Raw genomic sequence first — 19725 nt, 5'->3', positions numbered from 1 at the left:
TCTCTCCTGGATCAAACCAAATCAAAAGGCAGCCAAAACTAGCTCCAAATCCAAACTCAGCAAACTGAACCTAGAAAATTCTAGAAACTAGTCGGACTTGGTTAGAGGCCTCCCTCACCTATAAATAGATCCTTAGCCCTTTGTAAAAAATATGAGAACTATACCATGCCAGTATTATACTGAAATAATGATATTTTCTATTATCCTCTAAAAATCCTCTACAAATTGGAGAGATTGGAGCTTCTCTCTCTCTTCAATCTTCCTTGGAGTCTTCATTAACATACCAAACCAATTGATTGGTTGGGGGCCTCTACTCTGATTAAAGAATCAAGCAATTTAGGAGGTAAAGTGTGGTTTATGGTATTTTTTTTTAAATCTCTAAATGTTTCTCTCTTCTCAACCGCTCTCAAGCTTGAGAAGCATTCAATTAAATGGCTTTTTGATACAATTGAAGTTCTTTAATGAATTGTAGTGATAAAACACCTAAATTTGAATTTATGCTTAAATTAAATGTTTTTTTAAAGCATGTCTCTCTCTCCCCCAAAGAATGGTCATTCCTATGAACTATTCTATATTCAAATGATGCCTCTCATAAAGCAATTCTCTTTAAAATCTAAAAGTAATTTCTATGTTTGACAAATTAGAGGCCAAAGAAGTGGCTTTTTAATGCATTTATGCTATTTAATTTATGAGAAAATTAGGAATCAAGTCCATAATTGGATAGTGATCTAATTAATGGTTATTCTATCATATGATATTACTAAACTTTATGCTTTCAAAATTATTAGTAATAGAAGCCGAGCTATGGCAAAATTTTTAAAAAATCAACACATAAATCATTTTCATTCATAATATGAAAAGAGAATTTCCTAGCATATTCTAGGATTAATCATCCTAGGTTAATTGAATAATTCTCATCATAACCATGGATAAATTAATTTTTATGTTTATGTATAGATAGTTATTTAGCAAAATGAGAAATTTCTAGAAATTCAATTTTTAATGTTAAAAGAGCAATGACATTTGGAATTCCATCATTTGGATGGGAAAAGAGAAATTCCTAGCATATTGGAATTAATAAGTATTTTATTTAAATTCAAAGATGAATTTTTAAAAAACTTTATTTTATCTATGAGAAATATTTAGATGTTAAAAGAGGAATTCCTATGACATTTGGAATTCCATCATTTAGATGGAAAAAGAGAAATTCCTAGCATATTGGAATTAATGAGTATTTTATTTAAATTCAAACATAAATTTTAGATAAATACATTTTATCTATGAGAAATATTTAGATCTTAAAAGGAGAATTCCTATGACATTTGGAATTCCATCATTTAGATGGAAAAAGAGAAATTCCTAGCATATTGGAATTAATGAGTATTTTATTTAAATTAAAATATAAATTTTAGATAAGTTTATTTTATATATGAGAAATATTTAGATGTTAAAATAGGAATTCCAATGACATTTGGAATTCCATCATTTAGGTGGGAAAAGAGAAATTCGTAGCATATTGGAATTAATGAGTATTTCATTTAAATTCAAAGATGAATTTTAGATAAATTTATTTTATCTATGAGAAATATTTAGATGTTAAAAGAGGAATTCCTGTGACATTTGGAATTCCATCATTTAAATGGGAAAAGAGAAATTCCTAGCATATTGGAATTAATGAGTTTTATTTAAATTCAAAGATGAATTTTAGATAAATTTATTTTATCTATGAGAAATATTTAGATGTTAAAAGAGGAATTCCTATGACATTTGTAATTCCATCATTTAGATGGAAAAAGAGAAATTCCTAGCATATTAGAATTAATGAGTATTTTATTTAAATTTAAAGATAAATTTTAGATATGAGAAATATTTAGATGTTAAAAGAGGAATTCCTATGACATTTAAAATTCCATAATTTAGATGGGAAAAGAGAAATTCCTAGCATATTGGAATTAATGAGTATTTTATTTAAATTCAAAGATAAATTTTAGATAAATGTATTTTATCTATGAGAAATATTTAGATGTTAAAAGAGGAATTCCTATGACATTTGGAATTCCATAAAAGAGAAATTCCTAGCAAATTGGAATGAATGAGTATTTTATTTAAATTCAAATATAAATTCTAGATAAATTTATTTTATCTATGAGAAATATTTAGATGTTAAAATAGGAATTCCTATGACATTTAAAATTCCATCATTTCGATGGGAAAAGAGAAATTCATAGCATATTGGAATTAATGAGTATTTTATTTAATTTCAAAGATAAATTTTCGATAAATTTATTTTATCTATGAGAAATATTTAGATGTTAAAAGAGGAATTCCTATGACATTTGGAATTCCATCATTTAGATGGGAAAAGAGAAATTCTTAGCATATTGAAATTAATGAGTATTTTATTTAAATTCAAAGATAAATTTTAGATAAATTTATTTTATCTATGAGAAATATTTAGATGTTAAAAGAGGAATTTCTATGACATTTGGAATTCCATCATTTAGATGGAAAAAGAGAAATTCCTAGCATATTAGAATTAATGATTATTTTATTTAAATTCAAAGATAAATTTTAGATAAATTTATTTTATCTATGAGAAATATTTAGATGTTAAAAGAGGAATTCCTATGACATTTGTAATTCCATAATTTAGATGGGAAAAGAAAAATTCCTAGCATATTGGAATTAATGAGTATTTTATTTAAACTCAAAGATGAATTTTAGATAAATTTATTTTATCTATGAGAAATATTTAGATGTCTAAAGAGGAATTCCTATGACATTTGGAATTCCATCATTTAGATGGGAAAAGAGAAATTCCTAGCATATTGGAATTAATGAGTATTTTATTTAAATTCAAGGATAAATTTTAGATAAATTTATTTTATCTATGAGAAATATTTAGATGTTAAAAGAAGAATTCCTATGACATTTGGAATTCCATCATTTAGATGGGAAAAGAGAAATTCCTAGCATATTGGAATTAATGAATATTTTTTTAAAATTTAAAGATAAATCTTAGATAAATTTATTTTATCTATGAGAAATATTTAGATGTTAACAGAGGAATTCCTATGACATTTGGAATTCCATCATTTAGATGAGAAAAGAGAAATTCCTAGCACATTGGAATTAATGAGTATTTTATTTAAATTTAAAGATAAATTTTAGATAAATTTATTTTATCTATGAGAAATATTTAGATGTTAAAAGAGGAATTCCTATGACATTTGGAATTCCATCATTTAGATGGGAAAAGAGAAATTCCTAGCATATTAGAATCAATGATTATTTTATTTAAAATCAAAGATAAATTTTAGATAAATTTGTTTTATCTATGAGAAATATTTAGATGTTAAAAGAGGAATTCCTATGACATTTGTAATTCCATAATTTAGATGGGAAAAGAGAAATTCATAGCATATTGGAATTAATGAGTATTTTATTTAAATTTGAAGATGAATTTTAGATAAATTTATTTTATCTATGAGAAATATTTAGATATCTAAAGAGGAATTCCTATGACATTTGGAATTCCATCATTTAGATGGGAAAAGAGAAATTCCTAGCATATTGGAATTAATGAGTATTTTATTTAAATTCAAAGATAAATTTTAGATAAATTTATTTTATCTATGAGAAATATTTAGATGTTAAAAGAGGAATTCCTATGACATTTGGAATTCCATCATTTAGATGGGAAAAGAGAAATTCCTAGCATGTTGGAATTAATGAGTTTTTTTATTTAAATTCAAACATGAATTTTAGATGAATTTTTTTATCTATGAGAAATATTTAGATGTTAAAAGAGGGATTCCTATGACATTTGGATTTCCATGATTTAGATGGGAAAAGAGAAATTCCTAGCAGATTGAAATTAATGAGTATTTTATTTAAATTCAAAGATGAATTTTAGATAAATTTATTTTATCTATGAGAAATATTTAGATGTTAAAAGAGGAATTCCTATGACATTTGGAATTTCATCATTTAGATGGGAAAAGAGAAATTCCTAGCATATTGGAATTAATGAGTATTTTATTTAAATTCAAAGATGAATTTTAGATAAATTTATTTTATCTATGAGAAATATTTAGATGTTAAAAGAGGATTTCCTATGACATTTGGAATTCCATTATTTAGATGGGAAAAGAGAAATTCCTATTCTATTGGAATTAATGATTTTTTTATTTAAAATCAAAGATGAATTTTAGATAAATTTATTTTATCTATGAGAAATAAGGTACTTCAAGAAGGACTATTGTGGCCTACGTTGTTCGGGGATGCCATAGAGTTTGTCAAAAGGTGCAAGGAATGTCAACGATTTGTTATCCCACAACAAAGGGATGGGATGTCATTCACCCCTGTTATTGTAAGACAACCTTTCGAGGAATGGGGGATTGATTTTTTTGGACCCATTAGTCCAATGGCACATCATCACAAGCCCGATATGTAATTGTGGTGGCCACCACGGACTATTTCACCAAATGGACAGAGGCCAGAGCCTCGAAAGCAAGCTGATGCACGAACAACAACAAAATTCTCATATGAGAAAATTATCTCAAGATTCGACTGTCCATTAGAATTAGTTAGTGTTCACGGTTCACATTTCATTCATCAGGTGATTGATTATTTACTTTCCGTACTCTTAGTAGTCGACCGAAAATCAACACCTTATTATCCATAGGATAATGGTCAAGCAGAGAGTACAAACAAGATTTTGTGTACTATCTTGACAAAAACTTTAGAAGAAAGTCGAACAAACTGGGAGCATAAGCTGACAGCAACCTTATGGGCATACCGAACATCATATAAGGTAGTGACAGGATACACTCCCTTCCATCTAGCTTATGGTGTTAAGGTAGTAATGCCTATGGAATACCTAATTCCGAGCTTAAGGATTGCAGTGCAAGAATTTTTGAGGGAGAATGCATTAGCCTGAAAGGCTAATCGATTTAGAGAAGCTTGATGAGACCAAACTAATTGCATCACACGAAGTTATGGTCGAAAAACTACAAAGAAAACATTGGTTTGACAAAAACTTAAAACAAAAAGAAGTGGAAACGGGGGACCTTGTTCTCATCTATGGTGTAGGAAGCACCAAAAAGAAGAAACTCAAGTACAGAGACCTAGGACCCTTCCAAGTGTCTGAGATCACACCTTAGGGGTCGGTTATAATTGAGACATTTGAGGGTGTACATATGGAGAGTTACATCAATGGGAGCAAACTCAAAAAATATTTTGGACCACTGACCCAAGAGATGCTCTTGCAAGAACATCTCTTAAAACAACAAAAGTAGCTCGCAAAGAAAAAAATCTAGCAAGCTCAAGAAGAGGCTAAGGCAAGGGAGAGTTACATCAATGGGAGAAAACTCAAAAAATATTTTGGACCACTGACCCAAGAGATGCTCTTGCAAGAACATCTCTTAAAACAACAAAAGTAGCTCGCAAAGGGAAAAATGTAGCAAGCTCAAGAAGAGGCTAATCAATTTAGAGAAGCTTGATGAGACCAAACTAATTGCATCACACGGAGTTATGGTCGAAAAACTACAAAGAAAACATTGGTTTGACAAAAACTTAGAACAAAAAGAAGTAGAAACGGGGGACCTTGTTCTCATCTATGGTGTAGAAGCACCAAAAAGAAGAAACTCAAGTACAGAGACCTAGGACCCTTCCAAGTGTCTAAGATCACACCTTAGGGGTCGGTTATAATTGAGACAATTGAGGGCATACACATGGAGAGTTACATCAATGGGAGCAAACTCAAAAAATATTTTGGACCACTGACCCAAGAGATGCTCTTGCAAGAACATCTCTTAAAACAACAAAAGTAGCTCGCAAAGGAAAAAATCTAGCAAGCTCAAGAAGAGGCTAAGGCAAGGGAGACCAAAGCCAATCAGATACTCCATAAGAGAATGTTGCACGTGAATATGGCTTCACTAACTCTTCTAGCCAAAGAGGAACTGAAAATTGAGCTAGCCTATCTCAAGGTGGGGCTCTCTATGGCTAAATGTCATGCAACGAGCATTACATTGATAGATACGGGATCAAGTCATAACTTGATCTCATATGAGACATGGGTAGCCTTAGATTAACTGTACCTTGAAACCACAAATGCACAAGTACGTAGTGTGCACTTGATAACTACAAAAGCTGAGGGACTTTTAAGTGTTAACATTTCCATCAGAAATAATTCCTTGGTTGGAAAGGTGTTTGTCATGCCTCCAGGTTCTATGGAAGAGAAAATGATCCTAGGATGATCCTAGATTTGTGCTAGCAAATGTAATATCCAATGGGAGAAGAGGACAACACTACTGAGCAACAATGTCATATCTGTACCCTTATGGAGTCCAATAAACACAAGGAAGCAAGCCATGATTGAGGAGATAGAAACACCAAGCACAGTGACATCAACTAATGAAGAAAAAAAGGCAACAATTCTGTAATCCCTATGCAAAAGGCATCCCAAGTCAGATGGTACATAGCATTGGGTGCCTAAGGTTCAACTTAGAAACCAGATCCACAAGGAGGAGAAGGAGGTTAATAAGGAATCAACAAGAAGGGTTCAAAAGGGAGTCAAGGAATAGAAATGGTCTTCAAAGGTATGTTGGCGATACTCGAGACAAACCAACACTCCACAAGGCATTCGTAAAAAGAAATGGGAGTCAAGGAATAGAAATGGTCTTCAAAGGTATGTTGGCGATACTCGAGACAAACCAACACTCCACAAGGCATTCGTAAAAAGGGTTCAAAAGGGAGTCAAGGAATAGAAATGGTCTTCAAAGGTATGTTGGCGATACTCGAGACAAACCAACACTCCACAAGGCATTTGTAAAAAGAAATGGGTCCGAAAGGACTTGCTAATGGCACAAGGCTACTACCAAGGCAATACAACAGTATGGGTGCCCAAACCCCACCCAGTGGCCACCATTACAAACACCTCCTAGAAAGGAAAGGGTAGTAAAGGCATTCATAACCATCTCTCAACTAAAAATAATGCTAAGAGTGCACAAACCTTGGTGTAGAGGAAGGAGCCAACCCAAAAAGGTGGGTTAAATATAGCCAAACCACTACCTGTAAACCACCTCGATCAAGGAGTTGGACAAGGACCATGGGTGAAGGGAGAAAAAAGAAGGTTCAACAAATGGACACTGATACAAGCCCCAATCCATAGGACTTAGTAGAAAAACTGTTCAATAGGGTGGAGGGAAGAATCACGCACTCCCACACGGAGTTAAAACGCCTCCAACAACTCCTACCCACCAGAAGTGCCAAGGTGCCACCTTAGTTTTCATGGCAATAAAAAGATGAAGGTATCCATTAGTCACACAAAATGGATAGAAGGTAAAATTGGGTATCATTCACTCCTTTATATGCATGTTTTAATGTATGAGCATGAAGAAAAATAGAAGGTATCAACCTTGCACACATATGATCCAAAAAAGTTCACGCCGTGAACTGATCCAAAATAGTTCATGCTGTGAACTGGTGCAAAACAACTTATGCCATGAACTGGTCCAAACTGCTTCATGCCGTGAAATGGTTACTATTTTCAATCGTAGGATGACATGTGGAATTCTTCATTAAGGCAGTCGCCCAGTCCGCAGACAGCTATGCCATAAATTCAAAATTCTTTCCTTTTTTTATCATTTTATAATTGCCTTTCATCATGTGCTCAAACGCAATCATGCCTTTTTTGCATCGCATCCCTCCTTGCTTCTTCGAATTCAAATTGACACTTACGTATTGAGGTGGGAGCTTGGGCCCTTCTTTTGTTAATAAAGAGCAACTTCAGAAGAAAGTTACCCATAACCACCACGAGCTAGTAGCCATCCATGCCAAGCAGCCATCCATGCCAAGCAAGTATAAGAGCTCTAGCATACGTCTCCCTAGACAAAGAAGAGAAGCTACAAAGCTAGATCCAGAAGCTATCCTTAAGTCTGAAGGAAGCAAAAAGCATAGCTACCCACAATAAGAAAGATACCCACTTGCAACAACAAGAAAGAAAACAAACAATCAAGGCACATGCAGAGAAGGTTAGAGCCCTTAATGATACCATTAGCACCAATCAAGCTGAGATGCAGAGAATGGTGATTGCACACCAAGAGGCAATGGTGAAAGTCACCCAACAATTACAAGACAGTCAAAGATTGGCTGCCAAAAGACTTCAAAAAATAATAGAAGCTCAGGAGAAAGGGAGGCTACCGCCCAGACGTGCACAAGAGGAAGCAACAAGGCGCTTTGAGGAGTTGAATGCTGCAAGGATGGTCAAAGAAAGAGCCATATCAAGCCTCCTCAGCACCAATAACTCTCATATACAAGAATTGGAATGACAACTGGCCATAGAGGACCGAAGTCAAAGACAAGAACCTACAGATGAAATGCGCCTACTCCTTGAGTGAGCCTTGGAGATAGGTCAATAACTCCTCGGGCCCCTCCTCAAAATCTTACTCTTTTTTTGTCTACACTAACCCTCTCATTGCTTCAATATGATATAAATCTATCTGAGGACCTAAGCTTAGGTGAACTAATCCTCATTAAGCAAAATATTGAGCGTGATACGGATCCCACTATCATTATGGAAATTTTACGTGGGGATGTAGTATCAATTAATCCACATGATATTTACTTTTATCCATTGCACCCTATTGTAATAAACCTTTGTAGTTGGTGTCAAGTGCTCCAAAACTTTGAAATCCTGTACAATAGTATCAAAAAATTAGACCTATTTATTCCAAATGATATTCTCGAAACACCGACCAACTACAAGGTGGTAGCACAAAGTTATCAATGGATTATAAGCCATGGGTAGCTAGAAGTCTACAATACTCACCAGCACTTAAACTTATGTTAATCTTCCTTATATCACCCTTATATCACCCTTTTGGTATTCTAAAACTATACCATAATATCTACAAACTTTTAGAATCCATGTTAACCAATGTCCTCTACACTTTTGATAAAACACATATCGAATATCCTAGGATAAGTTCTGAGGACATCACTGAGCTCCAAGATTTTATGAAACTCCATAAGCCTAGCCACCCCCAGCTCAGGTCATGGTCAAGAAGAGACATCGAGTACATCATCTAACCCTACTTACCCCGTGTATTCTAATGTAGCCACAGATCTATATCCTAATGCTCCGCCTACTGACAAGTCTCAAGCATATTGCATTTTTTCTACTCTCTCTTCTCAACATATAAAATTTCCCACTAACCCTCTCGCCCCCGAGGAGGTACCGGCACCTCACTTGTCTCCCCCATGGAAAACTCAGGAGGTACGACATACTCTCTCCCAAGACAATATTGAAGCTTTTATTGATGATACTATTTTGGAGTCCTTATCTGGTGCAGAGTATGAAGGCTTCATATGAGCTGGCAATCCACTACTAAAGCCAAAACTAATGTTCAAGGTGTTAATGCAAATAACACCATTTGAGCCAACTCAAAGGATTCTACCAGAGGCCTTCTTCGATGTCACACCAACAAAGCAACATTATGTATCGTACCCTCTCTGAGCACCTTGCCTAGATTTAGAAGAACTGCTACCTTTGGCTAGAGAGGACTCCTTTTGGTCTGATAATGTGGCAGGACATACCAAATTAGTCAATCCACAATTGTCTGACCTGCTAGAAATCAGAGTGGTAACATTTATGATTAGTTATTGCTTTCACACAAGTGGGGGAAAGCTTACCCAGTCCACAACACAAGAGGGGGCTATGCAACAATTATCATAGATGATTCATATCCCAAGTTGAAAGATTTTGGAATATAGCCAAACTGGAGAAAGAAATTCCTAACAATTCCAAAATACAGCCATGTATATATGTGTGCGCCACCAACTCAACGAGTTGATCCCTTGTACATGCCACTAAAGAGAAGATGGACACCTCTGGAATTTCAAGAGGCCAAGCAGCGAGATTCGCATGTCTATTATAACTTCCCAATCTTCATACCAGCTACATTTATAAACATAAGGGAACAAAGAAAACAGATGCTGAATTGGATATAGGCATGGCACCATATCCCAGACCCAACAATAGTGGGCCAGTGTTAGATTCTTAAAATTGCTCGTGGTCCTGATCGATCAACCCAAGGAACGATATGATGGGTATGAGATTGAGCAACTGCAATTCGACATGAATCAAGGTCCATCTGATAGAGGCATGATGTTGTACTATCATCGCCTAAGGTGTCTTCTGGCCTACATGCATGTCACATTTGAGGACGTGGTCGACACCGGGTTCTAGAGATCACACTTAGCATTCAGAAGAACCCTCAAAAAGCTTCAATCCTGCCGAAACTTCTATTGTCATGAGTTTGATGACCAAGTCTTTCAACCTCGATAACAGGTTTTGAGGACAGAACCTACATCAGGTAGTAGGAAGGGATGTTAATCCCATTTTGGATTAACAAGTATGCTCTTCAAATTGAGGACATTAATAAGTGTCATGTAAAGGCACTATAAAAGTTGTACATTATGAGACATTGGCCACCCAATGCCTTAGTTAAGTAAGTTTTGGGCACCCAAGTATGAATAAGGGCCAAATGTATATAAGGCATTTTCTCATGAATAGACACAATCCCCCTTTGTGCTATTGAGAGCTCTGCTTTGTGTCTTGAGAGATATTGAGAGAGAGCATTCTAGCACTTGTGCCTCTTCTATGCTTGTATGTTGCATGCTTGTGTTGGAGAGTGAGAGAGAGTGATTACCTTATGATGCGATCGTGAAGGCGACTCTACGGTGATAGTGTGGAGGTGGAGCTTGGACATTTGGAGCTTGACAAGTGAGCTTGGAGGCCTCAAGGGACTCAAGTTTGAAGCATTGGTAATTACTCTATGACAGTTGTGTTCTATTGCTCTTCCCTTAGGTGAATGCATTGAGTTTCCTCTTGGAGGTGTGGTAGCCCATAACACCTGTGCTTATCTTGGTTATTACTGCTCATCCCTTAGCATGAACCAGGCTCTGATACCATGAAAAGATGCAGGAAAGAAGAGATCTTGATCTCTTGCAAGCACACACACACTCACACAAACCCTAAAAGAGAACACACAAGGTGAGGGGCTGAAAATTCTTCTTCTTCTTCACACAACAAAAGAGGTCTACAAAGAAGATAAAGTGACTAACACACATAATAGAACATATACAAGTGGTCCATAATGTGAACATGCTAATTGGAGTAGGTAGATGTGGACTAGTAGATGTAGTCTTGCTGTAAAATCTCTCGTGAAAATATGTCAGTGCCAGTTACCAGACTTGCCAGTGATGTAAATGTTGAACGGTCATGCAGGCACCTTGTGAGTGTCAGCTCATGTTAATCTTAACATCTCAACAAGTGCCTCCAAGGCATGTACATGCAAAAACCATACTAGTTTCTTCATTAGTAAATCATGTCAACCAGACATAAGTTCATAATAAGAAATGCTTTATAAACAAGGGAGAAAGGAGAGGATGTAAATATTGATAAATATTTGTGAGATCAACACTTAGATTGAGATACTTATTGAGCTATTCAATCGAGTATGCCATCTGAATGATGTATCTAATAAATAGGGCACACAAAAGTAAATGGTGCTCCAAGATCTCCTACCATAGTACAACATGATGATAATTTTAGAACAAGCTAGCTATGAACCTAGATATGATTATAAAACAAATTCTATTGACAATAACATTTTCAGCTTTCTCTCTAATGTCAAAGAAAAATATAAACATTAACACTAGTCTTGTAATTGAGCCACAAATGTGGCTAAGACTAGATCTAGATGATTTCTACTAATTTGGATATAGCTCAAAAAGTAATGAAATTTCTTAAGTGTATCCAACTCAAAAAGTGATGAAATTTCTTAAGTGTATCCAACTAAAATAAACACAAAAATTGGGTATGATTTTTTTAGTGAAGTTTGGTTCAATTTAAAACTTTGAAAGATCCCTGCCCCCTCCACGCAACGGATTCAGGGGTGCTAGTAGCGGAAGTAACACTTCTTGCATGGGGCAGAATCCCTCGCTCGGGGCCTCGCCCATGGATATCCGGACAAGAGACTGATCCCTTGGTTCTTCAAAAACTGAGCCCGGAAAAACCTCCCCCTACCCGAAATCACGGGCGATTCCTCCAGGATATTTGTACTCTAACGTAGTCAGGGCCATTACTGACCAAATTGATCCGACTGAACCTGTGAGTCACTTGGTCAGATCAAGGAAGAAACTTGCACTTGGATCATAGAAACCAACGCTTTTTTCCCCATCGAGAGAGGCACAGCCGTTGATTCTTTTTCCATAGAACAATTACTATCTGGGATTTACTTCATCTATCGTACTATAACAGAATTGAGTCTCATTTTACGGATCCATCAGTCCAGCCTAACCCCATCCAATCCCATGGGTTAGCCAACTGCCATACCGCTGTAGTGATGGGATCCAATTAGGTTAGGTTGTCCCGGCGGGTACTAGGGAAAAGAGTTCCTAGGCCCCCTAGCTGGCGCTTCAAGATAGCCACACCACTTACACACCCAATATGAAATTGCTTGTTTCACAAATTCAGCTAACTTTAAAATAATTTTTTAATAAAACCATAGTATCATTGATCATAATCCTCCAAAATATCTGGTTGAATCCTAATTTCCAATCATACCTTCATCGGTGTACCTATGGCATCATTGGTAACCAGAACGCTCACCATGTGTCCCTTAGGAGCCTTTTTGATAGTTCCTAGCTCATAGTACCTGACAATATATTCACTTATAAAAATCAAGATGGAATCTCCGTTGAAGATCAGCAAGATCAACCAATCTAACAGATCCATATAAAAGAGCCATGGACTCATCCGTTGAGGACCAGCAAGGTCAATCAACCAAATCTATGCCCGGTTTCAGAAAACAACTCTTACTCCTTGTTCTAATATCTTCCTCGATGCACGTGTGGATATCTTTGGTGTCCTAGAGCCCGAGCACCGTATGGTCAGTACCCTTTAGGATCCTTCGCAGGTCACCTAGCGCTTCACTCATAGGCTGCTTCCTTGGTCCCTCATCCACCGTATAGAAAGCTCACCATTTAAATCAAACCGAGGCTGGCCAAGACCTCAGCAAACCTTGCTATGCGAGACGTCCGTTGACTCTCCGTCAGCTGTTGCAACTTTATCAGTTAGGTCTCCACGACCTCATTCTCAAGATGGTCAAAATGCTTCCCTAGCATTATTGACATAAAACAGTCATTTAAAAACAGGTAATAAATATAGTTTCTATAATGAACTCTCGTCTTTCACATTGTTCAACATCTGTGCACATTACTTAATCCTTGAAGAGCCCCCTTCTCCTTACCAAGGTGTCAAAATTGAATCATTATACCCAAAATATCTCATTTTTTTAGTAATATTCATAGTTTTTTACTAATAAACATTGTACTCAGTCAACTCTTCATCTTAAGTGGGCATTTACTCATTTTTGGGTATTTTTCTTTTATAAATTGGATTTATCTCCTCCCCACACTTGGATTGATCCTATTGGTCCCCCATAGGAACCTTAATTGGACCATAATTTAAATTTTTTTGAAAATCTAGACCCTTAGGCTAAGGTCCTTTATACTTATTTTCAATTAATTTCAATTGCACATTGGAAAGTTCTTTTTGAATTTTTGTTTTAGGGGAAGCCATTTTAGACACTAGGAGGGTTTTTATATCCAAAAATATCTCAATTTTGGATTACCTCTCTCTAGACATTTTCTCTCTCCAGGCCAAAACAAGGTAAAATAGAATATTTCATTTATTTCAGAGAGGGGAATAATTATAAGATCAGAAGGGGAGGTTCTTAAACCTGTACACCTCAAAAGCTAGAGGGAGGAATCTTACAAACTGGGTGGTCGAACGCAAAGTATTTGGATCTCCAACCCAATGTGAATTAGACTATCCAAGAAGAGTGCATCCTTGGCCATAGATGTCAAATTCCAAAGTACCACGCAAGTATCGAAGAACTTTGAGAGCACATCGCCATGATGCTAACGAGGTTTGGATGAGAGAGCTCAATAAACTGCCTGCAAAACAAACTTCCAATTGGGAGTAGATCAACCAAACCAAACAATCAAGGAGAACCCAATATTGTCCCTGATCAATCCTTGGAGAAGCATCAAGAAGAGAAAGCTTCTCACTAGTATCCGTAGGAGAAGATAATGATCTGCATCCAGTCATTTGAAATATGTCAAGTATCTCCCGTGTGTACTTCTACTGAGAGGAGAAGATGCCCTTAGGGGTCTACCAAATCTCAAAGCCAAGAAAATAATACAAAAGTCCAAGATCCGTCATCTCAAACTCTGTCTTCAAAGCATCCATGACTGAACAGATAATCACAGAAATTGAACCTATAAAGATGAGGTCATTAACATAGACCAAAATGATAACAATCAACCCCCTCTCAAGAAGGATATAAAGGTTTGAATCTTCATGAGAACGACGCAAGCCGAGCGTTTGAAAGAACTCATCAATCCATTGGTGCCAAGCTCGTGGAGCCTGCTTCAGACCATATAAAGCTTTCTTCAACCAACACACCTGATCTTGTTTGCCTAGAACCACAAATCCCGGCGTGGCTGATCAACATACACCTCCTATGTAAGCTCTCCATTCAAGAAAGCTGACTTAAAGTCCATCTAGAATACGGGCCATCTATAATGTTGTCTTGCAAAAGTAAGAACGGTGCAAATGGTAGTCATTCGGGCCGTCAGAGTGAAGGTCTTATCGAAGTCGGGGCACTGAGCATAACCCTTGGCAACTAAGCTCGTCTATTGTGCTTATCCAAGTTACCATCAACTTGAAACTTTGATTTGAAGATTCAGTGCACACCAATCACCTTACACTATAGTGGCCTAGGCACCAAAGTCCAAGTGCCATTCTGTTCAATAGCATCCAGCTCTACCTACATAGCACGACACCAAGGCTCATGTGAAAGAGCCTCGTCCACAAAAGTGGGATCATAAGGACCATGAATAATAGAGGACATAAGAGAATAGTTAACAAACATGTTGCCCTCATGAATTTGTTTCCCTGAAACTCTGGAAGATTGCCTAAGAGAACCAAGCGGAGGAGCAAAAGGAAGGTCATGTAACCCAAAATCACAAATTGTTTGAAAATACCATCCAGGCACAGATCTGCTCGAACTCGCTGGAGGAGAAGTAGAGTCATCATCATCTCACTAAGAATCTATAGCAGAAGGTGTAATAGACGCAGAGGGAGGAGAAGGAGGAGGAGGAGGCAAAGAAAGAAGAAGCTCACCACCCCCCTTTGAAGATGTAGGAGTCTCGTCGAACACCACATCACGACTCACAACAACGTTTTCGGCTTGCTGATCATATAGACGATATGCCTTGGACACAGCACTATATCTGAAGTCGTGTGCTGAGACTTTGAGTCCAACTTGGAGTGATTCTCCTTAGGCACATGTACATATGTCGAACAACCAAATACCCGAAAATGAACAACAAAGGGCTTCTCAGCATGGAAAATCTCATATGGAGTTTTATTTGGAAGAGCAGCAATAGGAGACCTATTCTGAATGTAGACAGTAGTAGAAGCCACCTCAGCCCAGAAACGTCAAGGTAAGGAAGAATGCTCAAGTATAGCATGGGCCATCTCCATAATGGTCCTATTATTCCTCTCTACAACTTCATTCTGTGATGGAGTATATGCTGTAGTAAGCTATCTCCGAATGCTATCGGAGCCTCGTAATATTGCTGAAACTCCTGGGATGTAAACTCAACCCTCGGCTGTCAGTCCTAAGAGCCTTGATCAAGGAACCAGTCTCTTTTTCCACCTCAACCCTCCAATCCCAAAGGTGTCGAAGATTTATGTATCGCCTCCTTCAACAAAAAGGAGGCTCAATGTTGCTTCCCTTGTAAACAAGAGGAACAAATAGAAGATGGAGCCTTGATGGTTGGTAAACCCTCAACCAATCCATCCTTCAAAGCTCGCTGTAGAAGCTAATAGCTCAAATGGCCAAACCGAGCATGCTAAAGAGCTGAAGAAGAACCAGAAGAAAGCAAAGCGGTCAGCTTGTACAAACCACTATCTTGGACTCCCTGAGCCAAGATTCTACCAATCTCCTTATCACACGAATTGTAATCTCATAACGAGAGAAGATCACCTCCACACCACCCTGAGCTATAAGAGATAACTCACTGACAAAAGGTTAAATGCCAAATCTAGAATATACAGAACATCAGAGAAATACCTCTTTTCCTTAGAGGAGCGGAAGATGGGGATGGTGCCATGTCCATGCATTGGCATGGAAGAAGAATCACCCAAAGTGATCTCACCTGTCTTGGCAGAGTCAAGTCCTCAAACTAATCTCAAAGGGGTGTCATGTGAGCAGTAGCACCGCTATCCACAATCCACGACCTTGATTGAGAAGTCACAAGAGCAAGTACACGACGAATACCTGCTAATAGAAGAATACCATCATCCTTCTTGGTCTGAGACACTGTTGTAGAGGACGAGTTCTTTACTTCTTCATCCCACTTCTTCTTGTGACATTGGGGCGGTTTATGACATTGGGGCGGTTTATGACATGGGGGCAGTTTATGACCCTTCTTTCCACAATAATGACACTGAATGTCCTTGTTTTTAGAAGATCTATTTTTGTCTTTGTCTTTATTCTTGACGTTATCCTTAGAATTCTTGTCAGAACCCCCTTTCCCTTTCTTCTATAGATTCTTCCCTTTATCTCGTGCAGCCAAAGCTCCATCAGAACCACTAGTGGTGCCAATACGCTCCTCAAAGCGAGACTCAATTTGCATAATGGAGGGGAGAACTTCCTCCCAAGTAATTGGAACAAGACGCGAAGAAAAAACAAGAGACTAAAAATAAGCATAACCGCACCTTGAGCTATAAGAGAGAACTCACTGACAAAAGGTTAAATGCCAAATCTGGAATATACAGAACATCAGAGAAGTACCTCTTTTCCTTAGAGGAGCGGAAGATGGGGATGGTGCCATGTCCATGCATTGGCACACGGAAGAAGAATCACCCAAAGTGATCTCGCCTGTCCTGGCAGTGAAGTCCTTAAACCAATCTCAAAGGCGTGTCATGTGAGCAGTAGCACCGCTATCCACAATCCACCACCTTGACTGAGAAGTCACAAGAGCTGCAAGTACACGACGAGTACCTGCTAATAGAAGAATACCATCATCCGTCTTGGTCTGAGACACTGTCGTAGAGGACGAGTTCTTTACTTCTTCATCCCACTTCTTCTTATGACATTGGGGCGGTTTATGACCCTTCTTTCCACAATAATGACACTGAATGTCCTTGTTTTTAGAAGATCTATTTTTGTCTTTGTCTTTATCCTTGACGTTATCCTTAGAATTCTTGTCAGAACCCCCTTTCCCTTTCTTATGTTGATTCTTCCCTTTATCTCATGCATCCAAAGCTCCATCAGAACCACTAGAGGTGCCAATACGAGACTCAATTTGCATAATGGAGGGGAGAACTTCCTCCCAAGTAACTGGAACAAGACGCGAAGAAGAAACAAGAGACTAAAAATAAGCATAACCACACCCTGAGCTATAAGAGAGAACTGGCAAAATCTGGCATATAGAGAATATCAGAGTACCTCTTTTCCTTAGAGAAGCGGAAGATGGGGATGGTGCCATGTCCATGCATTGGCACGGAAGAAGAATCACCCAAACTGATCTCGCATGTCCTGGCACTGAAGTCCTCAAACCAATCTCAAAGGGTGTCATGTGAGTAGTAGCACCGCTATCCACAATCCATGACCTTGACTGAGAAGTTACAAGAGCAAGTACACAACGAGTACCTGCTAATAGAAGAATACCATCATCCTTCTTGGTCTGAGACACTGTTGTAGAGGACGAGTTCTTTACTTCTTCATCCCACTTCTTCTTGTGACATTGGGGTGGTTTATGACCCTTCTTTCCACAATAATGACACTGAATGTCCTTGTTTTTAGGATCTATTTTTGTCTTTGTCTTTATCCTTGATGTTATCCTTAGAATTCTTGTCAGAACCCCCCTTCCTGTTCTTTTGTTGATTCTTCCCTTTATCTCGTGCAGCCAAAGCTCCATCAGAACCACTAGAGGTGGCAATACGCTCCTCAAAGTGAGACTCAATTTGCATAATGGAGGGGAGAACTTCCTCCCAAGTAACTGGAACAAGATGCGAAGAAGAAACAAGAGACTAAAAATAAGCATAAACCTCTCTAGAAGCTTGTAGGGAAGCCGAATAGCCATATCCTCTATAGAGATATCCTTGCCACAAACACATCCCAGAGATCTTTCATCTTCAAGATGAAAGAAGATAAAGATGGAAAGACAAAAACTAACAAATACAGAAGCTACTTTTCCAAAGCCAAAATCCATCCCGGAGACTTAATCTCGTAAAGATCCGCAAATTCCTTCCAAACTTCATGTGCAACATCTGCTATACGCACATGAGAGAGAACAGAATCTTGACAATTCAACATCAGAAAAGAGAAAATATGATGATCATTTGCCTGCCAAATATGAATCTGTGCCTAAGTCACACCACCAAAAGCAAGGGTGGGAAAGGTGGCATTGGCAGGTGTAATAAGCCAATCCTAGAGATCCACGCCAGGCAAGGCTAATTTCACCTTCACCTTCCACAAAGTGTAGTTGAAGCCATCCAACTTTGCAGACTCAGAGAATATATAAAGTGTATTCGGGGCAGTCATCACACAAGAGCTTGGGCTCAATCTCAGAAAGGAAAATGCACAATCTCGGAAGGAGTGTCCACCACAGGTACCAGAAGCCACCAATCCTCAACTCAGAACACCAACATTTGCAAGAACCACCTATAAGGAAGAAAACACAGCAAAACAGATGCCACAGCCCTGAAAAGGAGCAGCTGCCAGGTGAGAAGGGGGTTCCCAGAGATCAAACCCGTGAAGGAAGACCTAAATCTATAGTGGAGAAGCACTGGAAGAAGCCAGACAACTAGCAGCAGATTTGAGATGAAAAGCACAGAGTTGAAGGTGCTAAGAACTGAGGCAAATTTGGGGCAGCAAAGTAATGAGGTGACTAGAGCAACAGATGAATGCTGAATCTGGTGGTGGGTATGATGCAAACCCATATGAGGGGTTCATAACAACATAAAAACTCAAAAGGTATGCTAAATGTAAATATAACTAAAGTCAAGTACACTCAAGATTATCGATCAATCATGCATGGGAACAAGTTCACATTCGTTTCCATGCATATCTTGAAAAAGAGCCTACTCACTTTCATGCCTCTCATTGGGATGATACTCAATCCACCATGGGCAACATCCATGCTCACAGATCATATAAACCCTCATCCTTCCATGTATAAAGATACATGCACAATGGACTCTCCCATAACAACCATTCATTTGTCTCATTTGGGAGAGCCACCTTTGAAACCCCACAAGATACACAGTCATCTCATAAACTAATTGTAAGAATCGAAGTGATATAATACATGTATCTTATACTTAAGCTTAATGACAAGAAATGTTTTCAATTTTTGGCTATTTCTCCACCATAAGCTCTCCATTCTTCATTGTAGCCTCATGTGAAGGCTTTTTGGAGATGATGCATCCTCATGTCCTTGAAATATGCCTCAGCTCCCTCTGACAATAAATCACCACCAATGTCTACATCTTGGATAATCTCTAAAGCCCTCACACAAGCATGGTACCAATATGTCTCCTTCTTCATGTGAGTGTGAAAAGGCATATTGTATGTC

Source organism: Cibotium barometz, chromosome 15 (genome assembly GCF_041138505.1).
Source record: "Cibotium barometz isolate CiBa-2024 chromosome 15, ASM4113850v1, whole genome shotgun sequence".
NCBI lineage: Eukaryota > Viridiplantae > Streptophyta > Polypodiopsida > Cyatheales > Cibotiaceae > Cibotium > Cibotium barometz.
This window is presented reverse-complemented; position numbering follows the sequence as displayed.